Source organism: Ambystoma mexicanum, chromosome 8, assembly GCF_040938575.1.
Source record: "Ambystoma mexicanum isolate Mex_15411 chromosome 8, UKY_AmexF1_1, whole genome shotgun sequence".
NCBI lineage: Eukaryota > Metazoa > Chordata > Amphibia > Caudata > Ambystomatidae > Ambystoma > Ambystoma mexicanum.
Window position 1 is genome coordinate 1721582834 of NC_090929.1, and position 25328 is coordinate 1721608161.

Here is a 25328-nt window from a genome sequence, read left to right on the forward strand (position 1 = left end):
ATAAAGCAGGTAGCTGAGGGATTCAGGATCTGTCTGGGAGATGGATAAAGGCAGGGTAGTTGAAGTATTCAGGCTCTGCCTGGTAGCAGATCAATAAAGACAAGGTAGTTGAGGGATTCAGGCTCTGTCTGGAAGAAGATTTAAAGGCAGGGTATCTGAGGGATTCAGGCACTGTCTGGGGGCAGATCAATAAAGGTAGGGTACTTGAGGGATTCAGGCAATGCTTGGGAGCAGATCAATAAAGGCAGGCTAGGTGAGGGATTCAGGCTCTGTCTGGGAGTAGATCAATAAAGGCAGGGTAGTTGAGGGATACAGGCTCCGTCTGGGAGCAGATCAATAAGGCAGGGTAGTTGAGGGATTCAGGCAATGCCTGGGATCAGATCAATAAAGGCAGGGTAGTTGAGGGATTCAGGCTCTGCCTGGGAGCAGATCAATAAAGGTAGGGTAGTTGGGGGATTCAGGCTCTGTCTGGAGGCAGATCAATAAAGGCAGGGTAGTTGAGGGATTACAGCCTTTGTCTGGGAGCAATCAATAAAGGCAGGGTAGTTGAGGGATTCAGGCTCTGTCTGAGAGATCGATAAAGGCAGGGTAGTTGGGGGATTCAGGCTCTGTCTGGGAGCAGATCAATAAAGGCAGGTAGTCAAGGGATTCAGGCTCTGTCTGGGAGCAGATCAATAAAGGCAGGGTAGTTGGGGGATTCAGGCTCTGTCTGGGAGAAGATCAATAAAGGCAGGGTAGTCAGGGGATTCAGGCTCTGTCTGGGAGCAGATCAATAAAGGCAGGTAGTCGAGGGATTCAGGCTCTGTCTGGGAGCAGATCAATAATGCAGGGTAGTTGAGGGAATCAGGCAATGCCTGGGAGCCGATCAATAAAGGCAGGGTAGTTGAGGGATTCAGGCTCTGCCTGGGAGCAGATCAATAAAGGCAGGGTAGTTGAGGGATACAGGCTGTGTCTGGGGGCGATCAATAAAGGCAGGGTATTTGAGGGATTCAGGCTTTGTCTGGGAGCAGATCAATAAGGCAGTGTAGTTGATGGATTCAGGATCTGCCTAGGAGCAAATCAATAAAGGCAGGGTAGTTGAGGGATTCAGGCTCTGCCTGGGAGCAGATCAATAAAGGCAGGGTAGTTGGGGGATTCAGGCTCTGTCTGGAGGCAGATCAATAAAGGCAGGGTAGTTGAGGGATTCAGGCTCTGTCTGGGAGCGGATCAATAAAGGCAGAGTAGTTGAGGGATTATAGCCTTTGTCTGGGAGCAATCAATAAAGGCAGGGTGGTTGAGGGATTCAGGCTCTGTCTGAGAGATCGATAAAGGCAGGGTAGTTGGGGGATTCAGGCTCTGTCTGGGAGCAGATCAATAAAGGCAGGTAGTCAAGGGATTCAGGCTCTGTCTGGGAGCAGATCAATAAAGGCAGGGTAGTTGGAGGATTCAGGCTCTGTCTGGGAGCAGATCAATAATGCAGGGTAGTTGAGGGAATCAGGCAATGCCTGGGAGCCGATCAATAAAGGCAGGGTAGTTGAGGGATTCAGGCTCTGCCTGGGAGCAGATCAATAAAGGCAGGGTAGTTGAGGGATACAGGCTGTGTCTGGGGGCGATCAATAAAGGCAGGGTAATTGAGGGATTCAGGCTCTGTCTGGGAGCAGATCAATAAAGGCAGGGTAGTTGAGGGATTCAGGCTCTGCTTGGTAGTAGATCAATAAAAAGAGGGTAGTTGAGGAATTCAGGCTCTCTCTGGGAGCAGATCAATAAAGGCAGGTAGTCAAGGGATTCAGGCTCTGTCTGGGAGCAGATCAATAAAGGCAGGGTAGTTGGAGGATTCAGGCTCTGTCTGGGAGAAGATCAATAAAGGCAGGGTAGTCAGGGGATTCAGGCTCTGTCTGGGAGCAGATCAATAAAGGCAGGTAGTCGAGGGATTCAGGCTCTGTCTGGGAGCAGATCAATAATGCAGGGTAGTTGAGGGAATCAGGCAATGCCTGGGAGCCGATCAATAAAGGCAGGGTAGTTGAGGGATTCAGGCTCTGCCTGGGAGCAGATCAATAAAGGCAGGGTAGTTGAGGGATACATGCTGTGTCTGGGGGCGATCAATAAAGGCAGGGTATTTGAGGGATTCAGGCTTTGTCTGGGAGCAGATCAATAAGGCAGAGTAGTTGATGGATTCAGGCTCTGCCTAGGAGCAAATCAATAAAGGCAGGGTAGTTGAGGGATTGAGGCTCTGTCTGGGAGCAGATCAACAAAGCAGGGTAGTTGAGGTATTGAGGCTCTTTCTGGGAGCAGATCAATAAAGACAGGGTAGTTGAATGATTCAGGCTCTGTGTGGGAGCAGATCAATAAAGCAGGTAGTTGAGGGATTCAGGATCTGTCTGTGAGATGAATAAAGAAGGGGAGTTGAGGGATTCAGGCTCTGCCTGGGAGCAGATCAATAAAGGCAGGGTACTTGAGGGATTAAGGCTCTGCCTGGTAGCAGATCAATAAAGACAGGGTAGTTGAGGGATTCAGGCTCTGTCTGGGAGCAGATCTAAAGGCAGGGTAGTTGAGGGATTCAGGCTTTGTCTGGGAGCCGATCAATAAGGCAGGGTAGTTGATGGATTCAGGCTCTGCCTAGGAGCAAATCAATAAAGGCAGCGTAGTTGAGGGATTGAGGCTCTGTCTGGGAGCAGATCAACAAAGGAGGGTAGATGAGGGATTGAGGCTCTGTCTCGGAGCAGATCAATAAAGACAGGGTAGTTGAATCATTCAGGCTCTGTGTGGGAGCAGATCAATAAAGCAGGTAGTTGAGGGATTCATGAGCTGTCTGGGAGATGAATAAAGGCAGGCTAGGTGAGGGATTCAGGCTCTGTCTGGGAGCAGATCAATAAAGGCAGGGTAGTTGACGGATACAGGCTCTGTCTGGGAGCAGATCAATAAGGCAGGGTAGTTGAGGGATTCAGGCACTGCCTGGGAGCAGATCAATAAAGGCAGGGTAGTTGAGGGATTACAGATTCTGTCTGGGAGCAATCAATAAAGGCAGGGTAGTTGGGGGATTCAGGCTCTGTCTGGGAGCAGATCAATAAAGGCAGGTAGTCGAGGGATTCAGGCTCTGTCTGGGAGCAGATCAATAAAGGCAGGCTAGTTGAGGGATTCAGGCTCTGTCTGGGAGCAGATCAATAAAGGCAGGGTAGTTGGGGGATTCAGGCTCTGTCTGGGAGCAGATCAATAAAGGCAGGGTAGTCTGGGGATTCAGGCTCTGTCTGGGAGCAGATCAATAAAGGCAGGTAGTCGTGGATTCAGGCTCTGTCTGGGAGCTGATCAATAAGGCAGGGTAGTTGAGGGAATCAGGCAATGCCTGGGAGCAGATCAATAAAGGCAGGGTAGTTGAGGGATTCAGGCTCTGCCTGGGAGCAGATCAATAAAGGCAGGGTAGTTGAGGGATTACAGCCTCTGTCTGGGAGCAATCAATAAAGGCAGGGTAGTTGAAGGATTCAGGATCTGTCTGGGAGCATATCAATCAAGCAGGGTAGTTGAGTGATTCAGGCTCTTTCTTGGAGCAGATCAATAAAGCAGGGTAGTTGAGGGATTCAGGCTCTGCCTGGGAGCAGATCAGCAACAGAAGAGTAGTTGAGAAATTCAGGCTCTGTCTGGGAGTAGATCAATAAAGGCAGGGTAGTTGAGGGATTCAGGCTCTGTCTGGGAGCAACACAATAAAGGCAGGGTAGGTGAGGGATTACAGCCTCTGTCTGGGAGCAATCAATAAAGGCAGGGTAGTTGAAGGATTCAGGATCTGTCTGGGAGCATATCAATCAAGCAGGGTAGTTGAGTGATTCAGGCTCTTTCTGGGAGCAGATCAATAAAGCAGGGTAGTTGAGGGATTCAGGCTCTGCCTGGGAGCAGATCAACAACAGAAGAGTAGTTGAGGGATTCAGGCTCTGTCTGGGAGCAACACAATAAAGGCAGGGTAGGTGAGGGATTACAGCCTCTGTCTGGGAGCAATCAATAAAGGCAGGGTAGTTGAAGGATTCAGGATCTGTCTGGGAGCATATCAATCAAGCAGGGTAGTTGAGTGATTCAGGCTCTTTCCCGGAGCAGATCAATAAAGCAGGGTAGTTGAGGGATTCAGGCTCTGTCTGGGAGCTGATCTAAAGGGAGGGTAGTTGAGGGATTCAGGCTTTGTCTGGGAGCATATCAATAAGGCAGCGTAGTTGATGGATTCAGGCGCTGCCTTGGAGCAAATCAATAAAGGCAGGGTAGTTGAGTGATTCAGGCTCTGTCTGGGAGCTGATCAATAAAGCAGGGTAGTTGAGGGATTCAAGCTCTTTCTGGGACCAGATCAATAAAGGCAGGGTGGGTGCGGGATTCATACTCTGTCTGGGAGATCAATAAAGGCAGGGTAGTGGGGGGATTCAGTCTCTGTCTGGGAGCAGATCTAAAGGCATGGTAGTTGAGGGATTCAGGCTCTGGGAGCAGATCAATGAAGGCAGCGTAGTTGAAGGATTGAGGCTCTGTCTGGGAACAGATCAATAAAGGCAGAGTAGTTGAGGGATTGAGGCTCTGTCTGGGAGCAGATCTAAAGGCAGGGTAATTGAGGGATTCAGGCTTTGTTTGGGAGCAGATCAATAAGACAGGGTAGTTGATGGATTTAGGCTCTGCCTGGGAGAAAATCAATAAAGGCAGGACGGTTCTCTTTCCTTACGCCGCACCTGTAAGGAGAGAGAAAACAATAAGTTAAATACACGCATCTTTTACCGGATAGTGTTGGGTAATACAGACTCTTACCTGAACGCCATCAGATGCCACAAGACAATCTTCTCTTGGACCCAGCTGCAACACAAGAAGGGAATGGGACAAGAGTGAACATCAGACATATTGAACTCTTTGGACTTTATACTTACGGGTTCTCACCAGGAACCTCGGAGTCAATATTCATCCGGAACTCTTCCAACGCCTTCGAACCAGTGAAGTAACTGGTATCTACGCTCCCCTGCATTCCACGCAGGATGGAGAGCTCATCATTCAAAAACATAAGGTGAGATTACTGAAAGGGAATATCGGAGGTGATTATTGGGGAGAACAGTGGGGTGCCATTACTAGAATCCACGGGTGGCAAAATCCCTTTCTCCACTTGCAGGAGAATACTTCTACGGGTCAAGCAGACGAGATTAAGCAGGCCGGTCCAGTCTGTCATCTCTGCACTACGCTTCACGTTGGAGGAGACCGCAGCTATCCGGGTCCGATCGACACCCCTGTGGGAGCCACGTGAGCGTAACAACAGGGTAGTTGAATGATTCAGGCTCAGTCTGGGAGCAGATCAACAAAGCAGGGTAGTTGAGGGATTGAGGCTCTGTCTGGGAGCAGATCAATAAAGACAGGGTAGTTGAATGATTCAGGCTGTGTGGGAGCAGATCAATAAAACAGGTAGTTGAGGGATTCAGGATCTGTCTGGGAGATTAATAAAGGCAGGGTAGTTGAAGGATTCAGGCTCTGTCTGTGAGCAGATGAATAAAGCCAGGGTAGTTGAGGGATTCAGGCTCTGGGAGCAGATCAATGAAGGCAGGGTAGTTGAGGGATTCAGGCTCTGTCTGGGAGCAGATAAATAAAAGCAGAGTACTTGAGGGATTCAGGCTCTGCCTGGGAGCGGATCAATAAAGACAGGGTTGTTGAGGGATTCAGGCTCTGCCTGGTAGCAGATCAATAAAGATGGGGTAGTTGAGGGATTCAGGCTTTGTCTGGGAGCAGATCAATAAGGCAGGGTAGTTGAGGGATTCAGGCTCTGCCTGGGAGCAAATCAATAAAGGCAGGATAGTTGAGGGATTCAGGCTCTGGCTGGGAGCAGATCAATAAAGCAGGGTAGTTGAGTGATTCAGGCTCTATCTGGGAGCTGATCAATAAAACAGGGTAGTTGAGGGATTCAGGCTCTTTCGGGACCAGATCAATAAAGGCAGGGTGGGTGAGGGATTCAGGCTCTTTCTGGGACCAGATCAATAAAGGCAGGGTAGTTGAGGGATTCAGGCTCTGGGAGCAGATCAATGAAGGCAGGGTAGTTGAGGGATTCAGACTTTGTCTGGGAGCAGATCAATAAAGAAGGCAGAGTAGTTGAGGGATTCAGGCTCTGCCTGGGAGTGGATCAATAAAGGCAGGGTTGTTAAGGGATTCAGGCTCTGCCAGGTAGCAGATCAATAAAGACAGGGTAGTCGAGGTATTCAGGCTCTGTCTGGGAGCAGATCAATAAAGGCAGGCTAGTTAAGCGATTCAGGCTCTGTCTGGGAGCAGATCAATAAAGGCAGGGTAGTTGAGGGATTCAGGCTCTGTCTGGGAGCAAATCAATAAATGCAGGGTAGGTGAGGGATTCATACTCTGTCTGGGAGATCAATAAAGGCAGGGTAGTTGGGGGATTCAGGCTCTGTCTGGGAGCAGATCAATAAAGGCAGGTAGTCGTGGATTCAGGCTCTGTCTGGGAGCTGATCAATAAGGCAGGGTAGTTGAGGGAATCAGGATCTGCCTGGGAGCAGATCAATAAAGGCAGGGTAGTTGAGGGATTACAGCTTCTGTCTGGGAGCAATCAATAAAGGCAGGGTAGTTGAAGGATTCGGGATCTGTCTGGGAGCATATCAATAAAGCAGGGTAGTTGAGTGATTCAGGCTCTTTCTGGGAGCAGATCAATAAAGCAGGGTAGTTGAGGGATTCAGGCTCTGCCTGGGAGCAGATCAACAACGGAAGAGTAGTTGAGAAATTTAGGCTCTTTCTGGGAGCAGATCAATAAAGCAGGGTAGTTGGGGGATTCAGGCTCTGTCTGGGAACAGATCAATAAGGCAGGGTAGTTGAGGTAGTCAGGCTCTGCCTGGAAGCTGAACAATAAAGACAGGGTAGTTGGGGGATTCAGGCTCTGTCTGGGAGCAGATCTAAAGGGAGGGTAGTTGAGGGATTCAGGCTTTGTCTGGGAGCTGATCAATAAAGCAGTGCAGTTGAGGGATTCAAGCTCTTTCTGGGACCAGATCAATAAAGGCAGGGGGGGTGCAGGATTCATACTCTGTCTGGGAGATCAATAAAGGCAGGGTAGTTGGGGGATTCAGGCTCTGTCTGGGAGCAGATCAATAAAGGCAGGGTAGTTGAGGGATTCAGCCTCTGCCGGGGAGCAGATCAAGAATGGAAGAGTAGTTGAGAAATTCGGGATCTGTCTGAGAGCAAATCAATAAAGGCAGGTTAGGTGAGGGATTCAGGCTCTGTCTGGGAGCAAATCAATAAAGGAAGGGTAGGTGAGGGATTCATACTCTGTCTGGGAGATCAATAAAGGCAGGGTAGTTGGGGGATTCAGGCTCTGTCTGGGAGCAAATCAATAAAGGAAGGGTAGGTGAGGGATTCATACTCTGTCTGGGAGAACAATAAAGGCAGGGTAGTGGAGAGATTCAGGCTCTGTCTGGGAGCATATGAATAAAGACAGGGTAATTGAGGGATCCAGGCTCTGGGAGCAGATCAATGAAGAAGGCAGAGTAGTTGAGGGATTCAGGCTCTGCCTGGGAGTGGATCAATAAAGGCAGGGTTGTTAAGGGATTCAGGCTCTGCCTGGTAGCAGATCAATAAAGACAGGGTAGTCGAGGGATTCAGGCTCTGTCTGGGAGCAGATCTAAAGGCAGGGTAGTTGAGGGAGTCAGGCTTTGTCTGGGAGCAGATCAATAAGGCAGGGTAGTTGATGGATTCAGGCTCTGCCTAGGAGCAAATCAATAAAGACAGGGTAGTTGAGAGATTGAGGCTCTGTCTGGGAGAAGATCAACAAAGCAGGGTAGTTGAGGGATTGATGCTCTGTCTGGAAGCAGATCAATAAAGACAGGGTAGTTGAATAATTCAGGCTCTGTGTGGGAGCAGATCAATAAAGCAGGTAGCTGAGGGATTCAGGATCTGTCTGGGAGATGGATAAAGGCAGGGTAGTTGAGGTATTCAGGCTCTGCCTGGTAGCAGATCAATAAAGACAAGGTAGTTGAGGGATTCAGGCTCTGTCTGGAAGAAGATTTAAAGGCAGGGTATCTGAGGGATTCAGGCACTGTCTGGGGGCAGATCAATAAAGGTAGGGTACTTGAGGGATTCAGGCAATGCTTGGGAGCAGATCAATAAAGGCAGGCTAGGTGAGGGATTCAGGCTCTGTCTGGGAGTAGATCAATAAAGGCAGGGTAGTTGAGGGATACAGGCTCCGTCTGGGAGCAGATCAATAAGGCAGGGTAGTTGAGGGATTCAGGCAATGCCTGGGATCAGATCAATAAAGGCAGGGTAGTTGAGGGATTCAGGCTCTGCCTGGGAGCAGATCAATAAAGGTAGGGTAGTTGGGGGATTCAGGCTCTGTCTGGAGGCAGATCAATAAAGGCAGGGTAGTTGAGGGATTACAGCCTTTGTCTGGGAGCAATCAATAAAGGCAGGGTAGTTGAGGGATTCAGGCTCTGTCTGAGAGATCGATAAAGGCAGGGTAGTTGGGGGATTCAGGCTCTGTCTGGGAGAAGATCAATAAAGGCAGGTAGTCAAGGGATTCAGGCTCTGTCTGGGAGCAGATCAATAAAGGCAGGGTAGTTGGGGGATTCAGGCTCTGTCTGGGAGAAGATCAATAAAGGCAGGGTAGTCAGGGGATTCAGGCTCTGTCTGGGAGCAGATCAATAATGCAGGGTAGTTGAGGGAATCAGGCAATGCCTGGGAGCCGATCAATAAAGGCAGGGTAGTTGAGGGATTCAGGCTCTGCCTGGGAGCAGATCAATAAAGGCAGGGTAGTTGAGGGATACAGGCTGTGTCTGGGGGCGATCAATAAAGGCAGGGTATTTGAGGGATTCAGGCTTTGTCTGGGAGCAGATCAATAAGGCAGAGTAGTTGATGGATTCAGGATCTGCCTAGGAGCAAATCAATAAAGGTAGGGTAGTTGAGGGATTCAGGCTCTGTCTGGGAGCAGATCAATAATGCAGGGTAGTTGAGGGAATCAGGCAATGCCTGGGAGCCGATCAATAAAGGCAGGGTAGTTGAGGGATTCAGGCTCTGCCTGGGAGCAGATCAATAAAGGCAGGGTAGTTGAGGGATACAGGCTGTGTCTGGGGGCGATCAATAAAGGCAGGGTATTTGAGGGATTCAGGCTTTGTCTGGGAGCAGATCAATAAGGCAGAGTAGTTGATGGATTCAGGATCTGCCTAGGAGCAAATCAATAAAGGTAGGGTAGTTGAGGGATTCAGGCTCTGCCTGGGAGCAGATCAATAAAGGCAGGGTAGTTGGGGGATTCAGGCTCTGTCTGGAGGCAGATCAATAAAGGCAGGGTAGTTGAGGGATTCAGGCTCTGTCTGGGAGCGGATCAATAAAGGCAGAGTAGTTGAGGGATTATAGCCTTTGTCTGGGAGCAATCAATAAAGGCAGGGTAGTTGAGGGATTCAGGCTCTGTCTGAGAGATCGATAAAGGCAGGGTAGTTGGGGGATTCAGGCTCTGTCTGGGAGCAGATCAATAAAGGTAGGTAGTCAAGGGATTCAGGCTCTGTCTGGGAGCAGATCAATAAAGGCAGGGTAGTTGGAGGATTCAGGCTCTGTCTGGGAGAAGATCAATAAAGGCAGGGTAGTCAGGGGATTCAGGCTCTGTCTGGGAGCAGATCAATAATGCAGGGTAGTTGAGGGAATCAGGCAATGCCTGGGAGCCGATCAATAAAGGCAGGGTAGTTGAGGGATTCAGGCTCTGCCTGGGAGCAGATCAATAAAGGCAGGGTAGTTGAGGGATACAGGCTGTGTCTGGGGGCGATCAATAAAGGCAGGGTAGTTGAGGGATTCAGGCTCTGTCTGGGAGCAGATCAATAAAGGCAGGGTAGTTGAGGGATTCAGGCTCTGCTTGGTAGTAGATCAATAAAAAGAGGGTAGTTGAGGAATTCAGGCTCTCTCTGGGAGCAGATCAATAAAGGCAGGTAGTCAAGGGATTCAGGCTCTGTCTGGGAGCAGATCAATAAAGGCAGGGTAGTTGGAGGATTCAGGCTCTGTGTGGGAGCAGATCAATAAAGCAGGTAGTTGAGGGATTCAGGATCTGTCTGTGAGATGAATAAAGAAGGGTAGTTGAGGGATTCAGGCTCTGCCTGGGAGCAGATCAATAAAGGCAGGGTACTTGAGGGATTAAGGCTCTGCCTGGTAGCAGATCAATAAAGACAGGGTAGTTGAGGGATTCAGGCTCTGTCTGGGAGCAGATCTAAAGGCAGGGTAGTTGAGGGATTCAGGCTTTGTCTGGGAGCCGATCAATAAGGCAGGGTAGTTGATGGATTCAGGCTCTGCCTAGGAGCAAATCAATAAAGGCAGCGTAGTTGAGGGATTGTGGCTCTGTCTGGGAGCAGATCAACAAAGGAGGGTAGATGAGGGATTGAGGCTCTGTCTCGGAGCAGATCAATAAAGACAGGGTAGTTGAATCATTCAGGCTCTGTGTGGGAGCAGATCAATAAAGCAGGTAGTTGAGGGATTCATGAGCTGTCTGGGAGATGAATAAAGGCAGGCTAGGTGAGGGATTCAGGCTCTGTCTGGGAGCAGATCAATAAAGGCAGGGTAGTTGACGGATACAGGCTCTGTCTGGGAGCAGATCAATAAGGCAGGGTAGTTGAGGGATTCAGGCACTGCCTGGGAGCAGATCAATAAAGGCAGGGTAGTTGAGGGATTACAGATTCTGTCTGGGAGCAATCAATAAAGGCAGGGTAGTTGGGGGATTCAGGCTCTGTCTGGGAGCAGATCAATAAAGGCAGGTAGTCGAGGGATTCAGGCTCTGTCTGGGAGCAGATCAATAAAGGCAGGCTAGTTGAGGGATTCAGGCTCTGTCTGGGAGCAGATCAATAAAGGCAGGGTAGTTGGGGGATTCAGGCTCTGTCTGGGAGCAGATCAATAAAGGCAGGGTAGTCTGGGGATTCAGGCTCTGTCTGGGAGCAGATCAATAAAGGCAGGTAGTCTTGGATTCAGGCTCTGTCTGGGAGCTGATCAATAAGGCAGGGTAGTTGAGGGAATCAGGCAATGCCTGGGAGCAGATCAATAAAGGCAGGGTAGTTGAGGGATTCAGGCTCTGCCTGGGAGCAGATCAATAAAGGCAGGGTAGTTGAGGGATTACAGCCTCTGTCTGGGAGCAATCAATAAAGGCAGGGTAGTTGAAGGATTCAGGATCTGTCTGGGAGCATATCAATCAAGCAGGGTAGTTGAGTGATTCAGGCTCTTTCTTGGAGCAGATCAATAAAGCAGGGTAGTTGAGGGATTCAGGCTCTGCCTGGGAGCAGATCAGCAACAGAAGAGTAGTTGAGAAATTCAGGCTCTGTCTGGGAGTAGATCAATAAAGGCAGGGTAGTTGAGGGATTCAGGCTCTGTCTGGGAGCAACACAATAAAGGCAGGGTAGGTGAGGGATTACAGCCTCTGTCTGGGAGCAATCAATAAAGGCAGGGTAGTTGAAGGATTCAGGATCTGTCTGGGAGCATATCAATCAAGCAGGGTAGTTGAGTGATTCAGGCTCTTTCTGGGAGCAGATCAATAAAGCAGGGTAGTTGAGGGATTCAGGCTCTGCCTGGGAGCAGATCAACAACAGAAGAGTAGTTGAGAAATTCAGGCTCTGTCTGGGAGTTGATCAATAAAGGCAGGGTAGTTGGGGGATTCAGGCTCTGTCTGTGAACAGATCAATAAGGCAAGGTTGTTGAGGGATTCAGGCTCTGCCTGGAAGCAGAACAATAAAGACAGGGTAGTTGAGGGATTCAGGCTCTGTCTGGGAGCAGATCTAAAGGGAGGGTAGTTGAGGGATTCAGGCTCTGTATGGGGGCAGATCAATAAAGGCAGGGTAGTTGAGGGATTACAGACTCTGTCTGGGAGCAATCAATAAAGGCAGGGTAGTTGGGGGATTCAGGCTCTATCTGGGAGCATATCAATCAAGCAGGGTAGTTGAGTGATTCAGGCCCTTTCTGGGAGCAGATCAATAAAGCAGGGTAGTTGAGGGATTCAGGCTCTGCCTGGGAGCAGATCAACAACAGAAGAGTAGTTGAGGGATTCAGGCTCTGTCTGGGAGCAACACAATAAAGGCAGGGTAGGTGAGGGATTACAGCCTCTGTCTGGGAGCAATCAATAAAGGCAGGGTAGTTGAAGGATTCAGGATCTGTCTGGGAGCATATCAATCAAGCAGGGTAGTTGAGTGATTCAGGCTCTTTCCCGGAGCAGATCAATAAAGCAGGGTAGTTGAGGGATTCAGGCTCTGTCTGGGAGCTGATCTAAAGGGAGGGTAGTTGAGGGATTCAGGCTTTGTCTGGGAGCATATCAATAAGGCAGCGTAGTTGATGGATTCAGGCGCTGCCTTGGAGCAAATCAATAAAGGCAGGGTAGTTGAGTGATTCAGGCTCTGTCTGGGAGCTGATCAATAAAGCAGGGTAGTTGAGGGATTCAAGCTCTTTCTGGGACCAGATCAATAAAGGCAGGGTGGGTGCGGGATTCATACTCTGTCTGGGAGATCAATAAAGGCAGGGTAGTGGGGGGATTCAGTCTCTGTCTGGGAGCAGATCTAAAGGCATGGTAGTTGAGGGATTCAGGCTCTGGGAGCAGATCAATGAAGGCAGCGTAGTTGAAGGATTGAGGCTCTGTCTGGGAACAGATCAATAAAGGCAGAGTAGTTGAGGGATTGAGGCTCTGTCTGGGAGCAGATCTAAAGGCAGGGTAATTGAGGGATTCAGGCTTTGTTTGAGAGCAGATCAATAAGACAGGGTAGTTGATGGATTTAGGCTCTGCCTGGGAGAAAATCAATAAAGGCAGGACGGTTCTCTTTCCTTACGCCGCACCTGTAAGGAGAGAGAAAACAATAAGTTAAATACACGCATCTTTTACCGGATAGTGTTGGGTAATACAGACTCTTACCTGAACGCCATCAGATGCCACAAGACAATCTTCTCTTGGACCCAGCTGCAACACAAGAAGGGAATGGGACAAGAGTGAACATCAGACATATTGAACTCTTTGGACTTTATACTTACGGGTTCTCACCAGGAACCTCGGAGTCAATATTCATCCGGAACTCTTCCAACGCCTTCGAACCAGTGAAGTAACTGGTATCTACGCTCCCCTGCATTCCACGCAGGATGGAGAGCTCATCATTCAAAAACATAAGGTGAGATTACTGAAAGGGAATATCGGAGGTGATTATTGGGGAGAACAGTGGGGTGCCATTACTAGAATCCACGGGTGGCAAAATCCCTTTCTCCACTTGCAGGAGAATACTTCTACGGGTCAAGCAGACGAGATTAAGCAGGCCAGTCCAGTCTGTCATCTCTGCACTACGCTTCACGTTGGAGGAGACCGCAGCTATCCCGGTCCGATCGACACCCCTGTGGGAGCCACGTGAGCGTAACAACAGAGTAGTTGAATGATTCAGGCTCAGTCTGGGAGCAGATCAACAAAGCAGGGTAGTTGAGGGATTGAGGCTCTGTCTGGGAGCAGATCAATAAAGACAGGGTAGTTGAATGATTCAGGCTGTGTGGGAGCAGATCAATAAAACAGGTAGTTGAGGGATTCAGGATCTGTCTGGGAGATTAATAAAGGCAGGGTAGTTGAAGGATTCAGGCTCTGTCTGTGAGCAGATGAATAAAGCCAGGGTAGTTGAGGGATTCAGGCTCTGGGAGCAGATCAATGAAGGCAGGGTAGTTGAGGGATTCAGGCTCTGTCTGGGAGCAGATAAATAAAAGCAGAGTACTTGAGGGATTCAGGCTCTGCCTGGGAGCGGATCAATAAAGACAGGGTTGTTGAGGGATTCAGGCTCTGCCTGGTAGCAGATCAATAAAGATGGGGTAGTTGAGGGATTCAGGCTTTGTCTGGGAGCAGATCAATAAGGCAGGGTAGTTGAGGGATTCAGGCTCTGCCTGGGAGCAAATCAATAAAGGCAGGATAGTTGAGGGATTCAGGCTCTGGCTGGGAGCAGATCAATAAAGCAGGGTAGTTGAGTGATTCAGGCTCTATCTGGGAGCTGATCAATAAAACAGGGTAGTTGAGGGATTCAGGCTCTTTCGGGACCAGATCAATAAAGGCAGGGTGGGTGAGGGATTCAGGCTCTTTCTGGGACCAGATCAATAAAGGCAGGGTAGTTGAGGGATTCAGGCTCTGGGAGCAGATCAATGAAGGCAGGGTAGTTGAGGGATTCAGACTTTGTCTGGGAGCAGATCAATAAAGAAGGCAGAGTAGTTGAGGGATTCAGGCTCTGCCTGGGAGTGGATCAATAAAGGCAGGGTTGTTAAGGGATTCAGGCTCTGCCTGGTAGCAGATCAATAAAGACAGGGTAGTCGAGGTATTCAGGCTCTGTCTGGGAGCAGATCAATAAAGGCAGGCTAGTTAAGCGATTCAGGCTCTGTCTGGGAGCAGATCAATAAAGGCTGGGTAGTTGAGGGATTCAGGCTCTGTCTGGGAGCAAATCAATAAATGCAGGGTAGGTGAGGGATTCATACTCTGTCTGGGAGATCAATAAAGGCAGGGTAGTTGGGGGATTCAGGCTCTGTCTGGGAGCAGATCAATAAAGGCAGGTAGTCGTGGATTCAGGCTCTGTCTGGGAGCTGATCAATAAGGCAGGGTAGTTGAGGGAATCAGGATCTGCCTGGGAGCAGATCAATAAAGGCAGGGTAGTTGAGGGATTACAGCTTCTGTCTGGGAGCAATCAATAAAGGCAGGGTAGTTGAAGGATTCGGGATCTGTCTGGGAGCATATCAATAAAGCAGGGTAGTTGAGTGATTCAGGCTCTTTCTGGGAGCAGATCAATAAAGCAGGGTAGTTGAGGGATTCAGGCTCTGCCTGGGAGCAGATCAACAACGGAAGAGTAGTTGAGAAATTCAGGCTCTTTCTGGGAGCAGATCAATAAAGCAGGGTAGTTGGGGGATTCAGGCTCTGTCTGGGAACAGATCAATAAGGCAGGGTAGTTGAGGTAGTCAGGCTCTGCCTGGAAGCTGAACAATAAAGACAGGGTAGTTGGGGGATTCAGGCTCTGTCTGGGAGCAGATCTAAAGGGAGGGTAGTTGAGGGATTCAGGCTTTGTCTGGGAGCTGATCAATAAAGCAGTGCAGTTGAGGGATTCAAGCTCTTTCTGGGACCAGATCAATAAAGGCAGGGGGGGTGCAGGATTCATACTCTGTCTGGGAGATCAATAAAGGCAGGGTAGTTGGGGGATTCAGGCTCTGTCTGGGAGCAGATCTAAAGGCAGGGTAGTTGAGGGATTCAGGCTCTGGGAGAAGATCAATGAAGGCAGGGTAGTTGAGGGATTCAGGCTCTGTCTGGGAGCAGATCAATAAAGGCAGAGTAGTTGAGGGATTGAGGCTCTGTCTGGGAGCAGATCTAAATGCAGGGTAGTTGAGGGATTGAGGCTCTGTCTGGGAGCAGATCAATAAAGGCAGAGTACTTGAGGGATTCAGGCTTTGTCTGGGAGCAGATCAATAAGTCAGGGTAGTTGATGGATTTAGGCTCTGCCTGGGAGCAAATCAATAAAGGCAGGATAGTTCTCTCTCCTTACGCCGCACCTGTAAGGAGAGAGAAAACAACAAGTTAAATACACACATCTTTTAAAGGACAGTGTTGGGTAATGCAGACTCTTACCTGAACGCCATCAGCTGCCACACGACAATCTTCTCTTGGACCCAGCTGCAACACAAGAAGGGAATGGGACAAGAGTGAACATCGGACATATTGAACTCATTACACTTTATACTTACGGATTCTCACCAGGAACCTCAGAGTCAATATTCATCTGGAACTCTTCCAACGCCTTCGAACCAGTGAAGTAACTGGTATCTACCTGCCCCTGCATTCCACGCAGGAGGGAGAGCTCATCATTCAAAAACATAAGGTGAGATTACTGAAAGGGAATATCGGAGGTGATGCGTGGGGAGAACAGTGGGGTGCCATTACTAGAATCCACGGGTGGCTAAATCCCTTTCTCCACTTGCAGGAGAATACTTCTACGGGTCAAGCAGACGAGATTAAGCAGGCCAGTCCAGTCTGTCATCTCTGCACTACGCTTCACGTTGGAGGAGACCGCAGCTGTCCGGGTCCGATCGACGCCCCTGTGGGAGCCAGGTGAGCGTAACAACAGGGTAGTTGAATGATTCAGGCTCTGTGTGAGAGCAGATCAATAAAGCAGGTAGTAGAGGGATTCAGGATCTGTCTGGGAGATGAATAAAGGCAGGGTAGATGAGGGATCCAGGCTGTCTGGGAGCAGATCAATAAATGTAGGGTACTTTAGGGATTCAGGATCTGTCTGGGAACAGATCAATAAGGCAGGGTAGTTGAGGGATTCAGGCAATGCCTGGGAACAGATCAATAAAGGCAGGGTAGTTGTGGGATTCAGGCAATGCCTGGGAGCAGATCAATAAAGGCAGGCTAGGTGAGGGATTCAGGCTTTGTATGGGAGTAGATCAATAAAGGCAGGGTAGTTGAGGGATTCAGGCTCTGCCTGGGAGCAGATCAATAAAGGCAGGGTAGTTGAGGGATTCAGGCTCTGTCTGGGAGCAGATCAATAAAGCAGGGTAGTTGAGGGATTCGGGTACTACCTGGGAGCAGATCAAGAACGAAAGAGTAGTTGAGAAATTCAGGCTCTGTCTGGGAGTAGATCAATAAAGCAGGGTAGTTGGGTGATTCAGGCTCTGTCTGGGAGCAGATCAATAAAGGAAGGGTAGTCAGGGGATTCAGGCTCTGTCTGGGAGCAGATCAATAAAGGCAGGTAGTCGAGGTATTCAGGCTCTGTCTGGGAGCAGATCAATACAGGCAGGCTAGTTGAGGTATTCAGGCTCTGTCTGGGAACAGATCAATAAAGGCAGGGTAGTTGAGGATACAGGCTCTGTCTGGGAGCAGATCAATAAGGCAGGGTAGTTGAGGGATTCAGGCAATGCCTGGGAGCAGATCAATAAAGGCAGGGTAGTTGAGGGATTCAGGCAATGCCTGGGAGCAGATCAATAAAGGCAGGGTAGTTGAGGGATTCAGGTTCAGTCTGGGGGCAGATCAATCAATAAAGCAGGGTAGTTGGGGGATTCAGGCTCTGTCTGGGAGCAGATCAATAAAGGAAGGGTAGTCAGGGGATTCAGGCTCTGTCTGGGAGCAGATCAATAAAGGCAGGTAGTCGAGGTATTCAGGCTCTGTCTGGGAGCAGATCAATAAAGGCAGGGTAGTTGAGGGATGCAGGCTCTGTCTGGGAGCAGATGAATAAAAGCAGGGTAGTTGAGGGATTCAGGCTCTGTCTGGGAGCAGATCAATAAAAGCAGGGCAGTAGCAGGATTCAGGCTCTGGGAGCCGATCAATAAAGTCAGGGTAGTTGAGGGATTTAGGCACTGTCTGGGAGCAGATGAATAAAAGCAAGGCAGTTGAAGGATTCAGGCTCTGCCTGGGGGCCAATCAATAAAGGCAGGGGAGTTGAGGGATTCAAGCTCTGACTGGGAGAGTAATAAAGGCAGGGTAGTTGAGGGATTCGGGCTCTGTCTGGGAGCAAATGTATAAAGACAGGGTAGTTGAGGGATTCAGACTCTGGGAGCAGATCAATGAAGGCAGGGTAGTTGAGGGATTCAGGCTCTGTCTGGGAGCAGATCAATAAAGGCAGTGTTGTTGATGGATTCAGGCTCTGCCTAGGAGCAAATCAATAAAGGTAGGGTAGTTGAGGGATTGAGGCTCTGTGTGGGAGCAGATCAACAAAGCAGGGTAGTTGAGAGATTGAGGCTCTGTCTGGGAGCTGATCAATAAAGACAGGGTAGTTGAATGATTCAGGCTCTGTGTGGGAGCAGATCAATAAAACAGGTAGTTGAGGGATTCAGGATCTGTCTGGGAGATGAATAAAGGCAGGGTATTTGAGGTATTCAGGCTCTGCCTGGTAGCAGATCAATAAAGACAAGGTAGTTGTGAGATTCAGGTTCTGTCTGGGAGAAAATTTAAAGGCAGGGTAGTTGAGGGATTCAGGCTCTGTTTGGGAGCAGATCAATAAAGGCAGGGTAGTTAAGGGATTCAGGCTGTCTGGGAGCAGATCAATAAAGCCAGGCTAGGTGAGGGATTCAGGCTCTGTCTGGGGGCAGATCAATAAAGGCAGGATAGTTGAGGGATACAGGCTCTGTCTGGGAGCAGATCAATAAGGCAGGGTAGTTGAGGGATTCAGGCAATGCCTGGGAGCAGATCAATAAAGGCAGGCTAGGTGAGGGATTCAGGCTCTGTCTGGGAGATGAATAAATGCAGGGTATTTGAGGTATTCAGGCTCTGCCTGGTAGCAGATCAATAAAGACAAGGTAGTTGAGAGATTCAGGCTCTGTCTGGGAGAACATTTAAAGGCAGGGTAGTTGAGGGATTCAGGCTCTGTCTGGGAGCAGATCAATAAAGGCAGGGTAGTTGAGGGATTCAGGCTGTCTGGGAGCAGATCAATAAAGGCAGGCTAGGTGAGGGATTCAGGCTCTGTCTGGGGGCAGATCAATAAAGGCAGGGTAGTTGAGGGATATAGGCTCTGTCTGGGAGCAGATCAATAAGGCAGGGTAGTTGTGGGATTCAGGCAATGCCTGGGAGCAGATCAATAAAGGCAGGCTAGGTGAGGGATTCAGGCTCTGTCTGGGGGCAGATCAATAAAGGCAGGGTAGTTGAGGGATTCAGGCTCTGTCTGGGAGCAGATCAATAAAAGCAGGCTAGGTGAGGGATTCAGGCTTTGCCTGGGAGTAGATCAATAAAGGCAGGGTAGTTGAGAGATTCAGGCTCTGTCTGGGAGCATATGAATAAAGACATGGTAATTGAGGGATTCAGGCTCTGGGAGCAGATCAATGAAGGCAGGGTAGTTGAGGGATTCAGACTTTGTCTGGGAGCAGATCAATAAAGAAGGCAGAGTAGTTGAGGGATTCAGGCTCTGCCTGGGAGTGGATCAATAAAGGCAGGGTAGTTGAGGGATTACAGCCTCTGTCTGGAAGCAATCAATAAAGGCAGGGTAGTTGAGGGATTCAGGCTCTGTCTGGGAGCAGATCAATAAAGGCAGGGTAGTTGAGGGATTACAGCCTCTGTCTGGGAGCAATCAATAAAGGCAGGGTAGTTGAGGGATTCAGCCTCTGCCGGGGAGCAGATCAAGAATGGAAGAGTAGTTGAGAAATTCAGGCTCTGTCTGGGAGCAAATCAATAAAGGCAGGTTAGGTGAGGGATTCAGGCTCTGTCTGGGAGCAAATCAATAAAGGAAGGGTAGGTGAGGGATTCATACTCTGTCTGGGTGATCAATAAAGGCAGGGTAGTTGGGGGATTCAGGCTCTGTCTGGGAGCAGATCAATAAAGGCAGGGTAGTTGAGGGATTCAGCCTCTGCTGGGGAGCAGATCAAGAATGGAAGAGTAGTTGAGAAATTCAGGATCTGTCTGGGAGCAAATCAATAAAGGCAGGGTAGGTGAGGGATTCAGGCTCTGTCTGGGAGCAAATCAATAAAGGAAGGGTAGGTGAGGGATTCATACTCTGTCTGGGAGATCAATAAAGGCAGGGTAGTTGGGGGATTCAGGCTCTGTCTGGGAGCAAATCAATAAAGGAAGGGTAGGTGAGGGATTCATACTCTGTCTGGGAGATCAATAAAGGCAGGGTAGTGGAGAGATTCAGGCTCTGTCTGGGAGCATATGAATAAAGACAGGGTAATTGAGGGATTCAGGCTCTGGGAGCAGATCAATGAAGGCAGGGTAGTTGAGGGATTCAGACTTTGTCTGGGAGCAGATCAATAAAGAAGGCAGAGTAGTTGAGGGATTCAGGCTCTGCCTGGGAGTGGATCAATAAAGGCAGGGTTGTTAAGGGATTCAGGCTCTGCCTGGTAGCAGATCAATAAAGACAGGGTAGTCGAGGGATTCAGGCTCTGTCTGGGAGCAGATCTAAAGGCAGGTAGTCAAGGGATTCAGGCTCTGTCTGGGAGCAGATCAATAAAGGCAGGGTAGTTGGAGGATTCAGGCTCTGTCTGGGAGAAGATCAATAAAGGCAGGGTAGTCAGGGGATTCAGGCTCTGTCTGGGAGCAGATCAATAAAGGCAGGTAGTCGAGGGATTCAGGCTCTGTCTGGGAGCAGATCAATAATGCAGGGTAGTTGAGGGAATCAGGCAATGCCTGGGAGCCGATCAATAAAGGCAGGGTAGTTGAGGGATTCAGGCTCTGCCTGGGAGCAGATCAATAAAGGCAGGGTAGTTGAGGGATACAGGCTGTGTCTGGGGGCGATCAATAAAGGCAGGGTATTTGAGGGATTCAGGCTTTGTCTGGGAGCAGATCAATAAGGCAGAGTAGTTGATGGATTCAGGATCTGCCTAGGAGCAAATCAATAAAGGCAGGGTAGTTGAGGGATTGAGGCTCTGTCTGGGAGCAGATCAACAAAGCAGGGTAGTTGAGGTATTGAGGCTCTTTCTGGGAGCAGATCAATAAAGACAGGGTAGTTGAATGATTCAGGCTCTGTGTGGGAGCAGATCAATAAAGCAGGTAGTTGAGGGATTCAGGATCTGTCTGTGAGATGAATAAAGCAGGGTAGTTGAGGGATTCAGGCTCTGCCTGGGAGCAGATCAATAAAGGCAGGGTAGTTGAGGGATTAAGGCTCTGCCTGGTAGCAGATCAATAAAGACAGGGTAGTTGAGGGATTCAGGCTCTGTCTGGGAGCAGATCTAAAGGCAGGGTAGTTGAGGGATTCAGGCTTTGTCTGGGAGCCGATCAATAAGGCAGGGTAGTTGATGGATTCAGGCTCTGCCTAGGAGCAAATCAATAAAGGCAGCGTAGTTGAGGGATTGAGGCTCTGTCTGGGAGCAGATCAACAAAGGAGGGTAGATGAGGGATTGAGGCTCTGTCTCGGAGCAGATCAATAAAGACAGGGTAGTTGAATCATTCAGGCTCTGTGTGGGAGCAGATCAATAAAGCAGGTAGTTGAGGGATTCATGAGCTGTCTGGGAGATGAATAAAGGCAGGCTAGGTGAGGGATTCAGGCTCTGTCTGGGAGCAGATCAATAAAGGCAGGGTAGTTGACGGATACAGGCTCTGTCTGGGAGCAGATCAATAAGGCAGGGTAGTTGAGGGATTCAGGCACTGCCTGGGAGCAGATCAATAAAGGCAGGGTAGTTGAGGGATTACAGATTCTGTCTGGGAGCAATCAATAAAGGCAGGGTAGTAGGGGGATTCAGGCTCTGTCTGGGAGCAGATCAATAAAGGCAGGTAGTCGAGGGATTCAGGCTCTGTCTGGGAGCAGATCAATAAAGGCAGGCTAGTTGAGGGATTCAGGCTCTGTCTGGGAGCAGATCAATAAAGGCAGGGTAGTTGGGGGATTCAGGCTCTGTCTGGGAGCAGATCAATAAAGGCAGGGTAGTCCGGGGATTCAGGCTCTGTCTGGGAGCAGATCAATAAAGGCAGGTAGTCGTGGATTCAGGCTCTGTCTGGGAGCTGATCAATAAGGCAGGGTAGTTGAGGGAATCAGGCAATGCCTGGGAGCAGATCAATAAAGGCAGGGTAGTTGAGGGATTCAGGCTCTGCCTGGGAGCAGATCAATAAAGGCAGGGTAGTTGAGGGATTACAGCCTCTGTCTGGGAGCAATCAATAAAGGCAGGGTAGTTGAAGGATTCAGGATCTGTCTGGGAGCATATCAATCAAGCAGGGTAGTTGAGTGATTCAGGCTCTTTCTTGGAGCAGATCAATAAAGCAGGGTAGTTGAGGGATTCAGGCTCTGCCTGGGAGCAGATCAGCAACAGAAGAGTAGTTGAGAAATTCAGGCTCTGTCTGGGAGTAGATCAATAAAGGCAGGGTAGTTGAGGGATTCAGGCTCTGTCTGGGAGCAACACAATAAAGGCAGGGTAGGTGAGGGATTACAGCCTCTGTCTGGGAGCAATCAATAAAGGCAGGGTAGTTGAAGGATTCAGGATCTGTCTGGGAGCATATCAATCAAGCAGGGTAGTTGAGTGATTCAGGCTCTTTCTGGGAGCAGATCAATAAAGCAGGGTAGTTGAGGGATTCAGGCTCTGCCTGGGAGCAGATCAACAACAGAAGAGTAGTTGAGAAATTCAGGCTCTGTCTGGGAGTTGATCAATAAAGGCAGGGTAGTTGGGGGATTCAGGCTCTGTCTGTGAACAGATCAATAAGGCAAGGTTGTTGAGGGATTCAGGCTCTGCCTGGAAGCAGAACAATAAAGACAGGGTAGTTGAGGGATTCAGGCTCTGTCTGGGAGCAGATCTAAAGGGAGGGTAGTTGAGGGATTCAGGCTCTGTATGGGGGCAGATCAATAAAGGCAGGGTAGTTGAGGGATTACAGACTCTGTCTGGGAGCAATCAATAAAGGCAGGGTAGTTGGGGGATTCAGGCTCTATCTGGGAGCATATCAATCAAGCAGGGTAGTTGAGTGATTCAGGCCCTTTCTGGGAGCAGATCAATAAAGCAGGGTAGTTGAGGGATTCAGGCTCTGCCTGGGAGCAGATCAACAACAGAAGAGTAGTTGAGGGATTCAGGCTCTGTCTGGGAGCAACACAATAAAGGCAGGGTAGGTGAGGGATTACAGCCTCTGTCTGGGAGCAATCAATAAAGGCAGGGTAGTTGAAGGATTCAGGATCTGTCTGGGAGCATATCAATCAAGCAGGGTAGTTGAGTGATTCAGGCTCTTTCCCGGAGCAGATCAATAAAGCAGGGTAGTTGAGGGATTCAGGCTCTGTCTGGGAGCAGATCTAAAGGGAGGGTAGTTGAGGGATTCAGGCTTTGTCTGGGAGCATATCAATAAGGCAGCGTAGTTGATGGATTCAGGCGCTGCCTTGGAGCAAATCAATAAAGGCAGGGTAGTTGAGTGATTCAGGCTCTGTCTGGGAGCTGATCAATAAAGCAGGGTAGTTGAGGGATTCAAGCTCTTTCTGGGACCAGATCAATAAAGGCAGGGTGGGTGCGGGATTCATACTCTGTCTGGGAGATCAATAAAGGCAGGGTAGTTGGGGGATTCAGTCTCTGTCTGGGAGCAGATCTAAAGGCATGGTAGTTGAGGGATTCAGGCTCTGGGAGCAGATCAATGAAGGCAGCGTAGTTGAAGGATTGAGGCTATGTCTGGGAACAGATCAATAAAGGCAGAGTAGTTGAGGGATTGAGGCTCTGTCTGGGAGCAAATCTAAAGGCAGGGTAATTGAGGGATTCAGGCTTTGTTTGGGAGCAGATCAATAAGACAGGGTAGTTGATGGATTTAGGCTCTGCCTGGGAGAAAATCAATAAAGGCAGGACGGTTCTCTTTCCTTACGCCGCACCTGTGAGGAGAGAGAAAACAATAAGTTAAATACACGCATCTTTTACCGGATAGTGTTGGGTAATACAGACTCTTACCTGAACGCCATCAGATGCCACAAGACAATCTTCTCTTGGACCCAGCTGCAACACAAGAAGGGAATGGGACAAGAGTGAACATCAGACATATTGAACTCTTTGGACTTTATACTTACGGGTTCTCACCAGGAACCTCGGAGTCAATATTCATCCGGAACTCTTCCAACGCCTTCGAACCAGTGAAGTAACTGGTATCTACGCTCCCCTGCATTCCACGCAGGATGGAGAGCTCATCATTCAAAAACATAAGGTGAGATTACTGAAAGGGAATATCGGAGGTGATTATTGGGGAGAACAGTGGGGTGCCATTACTAGAATCCACGGGTGGCAAAATCCCTTTCTCCACTTGCAGGAGAATACTTCTACGGGTCAAGCAGACGAGATTAAGCAGGCCAGTCCAGTCTGTCATCTCTGCACTACGCTTCACGTTGGAGGAGACCGCAGCTATCCGGGTCCGATCGACACCCCTGTGGGAGCCACGTGAGCGTAACAACAGGGTAGTTGAATGATTCAGGCTCAGTCTGGGAGCAGATCAACAAAGCAGGGTAGTTGAGGGATTGAGGCTCTGTCTGGGAGCAGATCAATAAAGACAGGGTAGTTGAATGATTCAGGCTGTGTGGGAGCAGATCAATAAAACAGGTAGTTGAGGGATTCAGGATCTGTCTGGGAGATTAATAAAGGCAGGGTAGTTGAAGGATTCAGGCTCTGTCTGTGAGCAGATGAATAAAGCCAGGGTAGTTGAGGGATTCAGGCTCTGGGAGCAGATCAATGAAGGCAGGGTAGTTGAGGGATTCAGGCTCTGTCTGGGAGCAGATAAATAAAAGCAGAGTACTTGAGGGATTCAGGCTCTGCCTGGGAGCGGATCAATAAAGACAGGGTTGTTGAGGGATTCAGGCTCTGCCTGGTAGCAGATCAATAAAGATGGGGTAGTTGAGGGATTCAGGCTTTGTCTGGGAGCAGATCAATAAGGCAGGGTAGTTGAGGGATTCAGGCTCTGCCTGGGAGCAAATCAATAAAGGCAGGATAGTTGAGGGATTCAGGCTCTGGCTGGGAGCAGATCAATTAAGCAGGGTAGTTGAGTGATTCAGGCTCTATCTGGGAGCTGATCAATAAAACAGGGTAGTTGAGGGATTCAGGCTCTTTCGGGACTAGATCAATAAAGGCAGGGTGGGTGAGGGATTCAGGCTCTTTCTGGGACCAGATCAATAAAGGCAGGGTAGTTGAGGGATTCAGGCTCTGGGAGCAGATCAATGAAGGCAGTGTAGTTGAGGGATTCAGACTTTGTCTGGGAGCAGATCAATAAAGAAGGCAGAGTAGTTGAGGGATTCAGGCTTTTTCTGGAAGCAGATCAATAAGGCAGGGTAGTTGATGGATTCAGGCTCTGCCTAGGAGCAAATCAATAAAGGCAGGGTAGTTGAGGGATTGAGGCTCTGTCTGGGAGCAGATCAACAAAGCAGGGTAGTTGAGAGATTGAGGCTCTGTCTGGGAGCAGATCAATAAAGACAGGGTAGTTGAATGATTCAGGCTCTGTGTGGGAGCAGATCAATAAAACAGGTAGTTGAGGGATTCAGGATCTGTCTGGGAGATGAATAAAGGCAGGGTATTTGAGGTATTCAGGCTCTGCCTGGTAGCAGATCAATAAAGACAAGGTAGTTGTGAGATTCAGGCTCTGTCTGGGAGAAAATTTAAAGGCAGGGTAGTTGAGGGATTCAGGCTCTGTCTGGGAGCAGATCAATAAAGGCAGGGTAGTTAAGGGATTCAGGCTGTCTGGGAGCAGATCAATAAAGGCAGGCTAGGTGAGGGATTCAGGCTCTGTCTGGGGGCAGATCAATAAAGGCAGGATAGTTGAGGGATACAGGCTCTGTCTGGGAGCAGATCAATAAGGCAGGGTAGTTGAGGGATTCAGGCAATGCCTGGGAGCAGATCAATAAAGGCAGGCTAGGTGAGGGATTCAGGCTCTGTCTGGGGCAGATCAATAAAGGCAGGGTAGTTGAGGGATACAGGCTCTGTCTGGGAGCAGATCAATAAGGCAGGGTAGTTGAGGGATTCAGGCAATGCCTGGGAGCAGATCAATAAAGGCAGGGTAGTTGAGGGATTCA